Source organism: Aristolochia californica, unplaced genomic scaffold (assembly GCF_029961685.1).
Source record: "Aristolochia californica isolate CCGP_79_NKW_82.1479 unplaced genomic scaffold, dmAriCali1.0.hap1 SCAF_12, whole genome shotgun sequence".
Taxonomy (NCBI): Eukaryota; Viridiplantae; Streptophyta; class Magnoliopsida; order Piperales; family Aristolochiaceae; genus Aristolochia; species Aristolochia californica.
In genome coordinates this window covers 1882435-1886770 of record NW_027181793.1, presented here as the reverse complement: position 1 = coordinate 1886770, position 4336 = coordinate 1882435, and positions in this window count along the sequence as shown.

The following is a 4336-nucleotide window of genomic DNA, read 5'->3' as shown; positions in this document are numbered from 1 at the left end:
GATGATGAGTGGAATCTCCTTGATAGACAGTTATTGGGAGTAGTCCGGTTAACACTACTGAAGAATGTCTCTATCAATGTGGCATTGGAGAAATCCATGGTGGGAATGATGAAGATTCTCTCCGAGGTGTATGAGAAGCCTTTTGCAAATAATAAGATACATCTCATGAAAAAACTCTTCAATTTGAAGATGACAAAAAATACATCAATGGCATCACATTTGAATGATTTTAGCACGATTGTCAATCAATTGACCTCCGTTCAAATTAAATTTGATGTTGAGGTTCGTGCTTTAATTATTTTGTCATCTCTGCCAAATTGTTTGGAGCCTATGAGGGTTGCGGTCAACAACTCTATAGGCAACGGGAATTAGATTTTTAATGATGTTCGGGATACCATTCTTGCTGAGAAAGTTTGTAGAAAGGACTCTAAAGAATCGTCGACATCTAATTCTGCCCTAAGTGTCGATACTAGGGGCAAGTACTTTGACAGGAATTCCAACAAGGGCAATGGTAGAGGGAAGTAAAGGAATAGTAGAAGCAAGTCCAAATTCGGAAGAAATGTGGAATGCTGGACTTGTGACAAGTCTGGTCCCATAAAGAAGAACCACAGAGCATCGAAGAAGGATGAAAAGAAAAGTGATGCTAAAAATGCAATGACTAAAGAGGTAAAATAGGATTTACTCTTGTCGGTTGATAGCCCTATTGACTCTTGGGTGCTAGATTCAGGAGTTTCTTTTCACACCACCACACACCAGGAGATCATGGAGAACTACATTGCTGGAGATCCCGGGAAGGTGTATCTTGCTGATGGAGAACCTTTGGATATTGTCAATATTTGTAATGTCAGTTTGAGGATGTCAAACGGGTTAGTGTGGAAAATTCACAAGGTGTTATGGACTCAATAGCACACCAAGTCACTCAAAGGAGGAGCCAATGACTCATCAAGTTCATTACTTTTATGTTTCATATTTTATATTACTTTAAGTATATTTTTTCATTAAGTATGTAAGGAGTATGGACGTAGGGGTAGAATTATCATTTTTAGCCCTAAAACACTTATGACGTCAAACCCTATTTAAAGGGTAAAGAAATAGAGAATAGGAAAGCATTGCTTTTAGGTTAAACATGGTTTTGAGTTCTTCTTAACGAACCTAGAGTTTTCAAGCTTCCAGTTATTGATATGAAGAATATTGCTCAGGAAGACCAGGAAAAGGTACCCCTAGAAGTAAATTAGGACATTTATGTGACTGAACTTTGGAGATTTTCCGAACTAGTAGACCACCACTGAGGTACTCCTATGCACTGAATTATATTTTGTTGACTGATAAAGGTGAACCAGAGAGTTATGAGGAAGCCGTGCAAGCTGATGGGAGTTGGCCATGAGAGATTAGATAGATTCATTTTTATCCAATTAGACATGGCAGTTGACCGAGTTACCAAAATGGAAGAAGGCCTTGCAGAATAAATGGGTGTACTGAATAGAAGATGAACATGATGGTACCAAGTGGTACAAGCCAAGACTGGTGGTAAAGGGGTTTCAACAAAAAGAAGGCATTGACTACATTGAGATTTTTTCTCCAGTAGTGAAATATACTACTATTGGGACAACGGTTGGACTAGTGGCAAAAGAAGACTTGCACTTAGAGTAGTTGGATGTAAAGACAACATTTCTTCATGATGATTTGGAGGAAGAAATTTACATGTTGCAACCACACGGTTTCAAAGCACAAGGAAAGGAGAAAATGGTGTGTAAACTTCAAAAGAGCTTGTATGGTCTTAAACAAGCTCCAAGACAATGGTATAAGAAGTTTGACACCTTTATGAGTAGTAATGGTTTCTTGAGGTGCTAGGTAGATCATTTTTGTTATGTGAAGAAGCTTGATGACTCCTACATCATTCTACTGTGATATGTTGTTGACATGTTGATAGCAGGTGTTTGTAAACAAGAAATAGATAAGGTTAAAAGAAAGTTGTCGAAGAAGTTTGCAATGAAGGATTTGGTTGTTGCTAAACTAATCCTTGGGATGAGGATTACTCGGGATACTGATGTCTTGAAACTGTCACAAGAAGAATATGTGAAGAAGGTGCTGAGAAGATTCAACATGAATGATGCAAAACCAGTGAGTACTCCTTTGGCTAGTCATTTTATGCTATCTAAGGAGCAATCACCTTCTACGGAGCAGAAATGACCCTACATGGCCAATGTGCCTTATGTTTTTGCTATTGGTGGTCTCATGTATGCCATGGTGTGCACTAGACCAGACATAGCTCATGTAGTGGGAGTTGTGAGCAGATATATGAGTAATCCGGGTAAACAATATTGAGAATCAATAAAGTGGATTCTTAGGTGTTGGAAGATAGGCCAAAACCCACATGACCAAGGAAGGTCCACATATCTAAGATTATTATAAGATGGACCACGTGACCAAGGAAGGTCCACAAGATGGGCCCAAGTACATAAGAAGTAGGACCCATAATGATTACCACGAGCTGGCATCCTTATAACATAAGTTGGAAGATCAAGAAGGACTCACAAAGACATCTTTATCTTATGGTCACGTCCTAGAAGAGTTCTAGTTTGAGTTATATTTGTCTTTTATCTATATTGAGTTATTTAATTATGCTAGGACTTATCTTTCAGAGTTAGAGTTTGGGTGTAATTGGGACAAATATAGTTTTATTGTAATTGGACTCTACTACCTTCTTCTATTATAAATAGAGGTTCATGTACTCTGATTATAATGAGTCAATGAAGTTTTTTTCTTTTCCATAAATTCAAAATTAGGTATGTGAGAGGCACTGTAGACCCAACTTTATGTTTCAGAAAGTTAGACATGGGATTATTGGGTTATGTAGAATCTAACATGGCTGGAGACATTGATGGTAGGAAGAGTACTACTCATTATACACACACATTGGATGGTACATCAATTAGCTGGGTCTCTTAGTTGCATAAGATAGTTTCTCTTTCCACCATTGAGGTAGAATATGTCGACGTGATTGAAGCTAGCAAATAGATGGTATGACTACAGTCGTTTTGGGAAGAATTAGGTCTCAAGCATGAGAAGAATGCATTGTACTGCGACAGTCAGAGTGCTATTCATTTAGCAAAGAACCCTATTCATCATGCTAGAACAAAGCACATATAAGTGCGTTATCACTTCATTAGACTGGCTCTTGAAGATGGAGTATTAACACTTGGGAAGATTCAAGGGAGTCAGAATCCAACTGATATGTTGACAAACACTGTTATGATTGAGAAGCTGAAGATGTGTGCAACTTCAATTAGACTTCTCTCTGAGGATTGAGAAGTTGTTGTCGCTGCAGAGGAGATTTTGATGATGGATTAGTCTCCGAGTGGGAGATTCTTAAGTTGTGGAGCCTAATCAACGCCCTACGTTGGGTCGGTATGCAAATATATTTAATTGTTATTTTATTAAGGGTGGTTTGGGGATTTCACACTTGTAATTTGGTAGCCCTAATTTTCTCTTTATATTTGGGGGTGCCGCTATTATGGTTTTATATTATCCAAGGAGCATCTTGAGTTGCCGCTTGAGAGAGAGGTTTGAGAAAACACTTGTAAGTATGTGCAATTTCTCTTGTAAACTATTTCATCTTAATAGTGGATTACTGCAACTGCAGAAGACAGGACATAGTCTCACCTTGAGGATGACCTGTATAAATCTTGTTGCTTTTTTCTTGCTTCCTTTTCCTTTCTCCTGCGATTATTATTATTGTTCTCACTAGTTTGGAATTAGGGAGTCTAATTCCTAACACTTTCATGGTGTATAAGAAGCCATGAGCTACCTCTAGGAGATGATGGTTCTTCCATTCTGGTACATTGTTTTGTTGAGGGTGTACACACAAAATGTTTGATGGATAATACCATTTTTTGATAAAAAGAGTCAAAGTCACTAGAGAGATATTCTTTGGCATTATCATAGCAAAGTAATTTTATTTTCTTACCAAATTGAGTGGCCACCATAGCATGAAAGGATTTAAAAATGGATAAAATTTCAGATTTCTCTTTGAAGAGGAATATCCATGTGACACGAGTAAAATCATCAATAAAAGTGAGAAAGTACTTAACTCTGGAAATGTTTGAAACACTCAAGGATCCCCATACTTCTGTGTGGATCACAAAAAAGGGAGCAACACCTTTAAGTTCAGTCCGAGGATAATAAGTGGTCCTTTGGTGCTTGCTCAGCTGACACACTTCATAGTTCAAACTTGACAAATTTTTGAATGCTGGAAAGAGAAGGTGAAGAGATAGTGTTGAGGGATGTCCCAACTGATTGTGCTATAGTGTTGCCTAGGTGTGCTTGGTTGAGATTG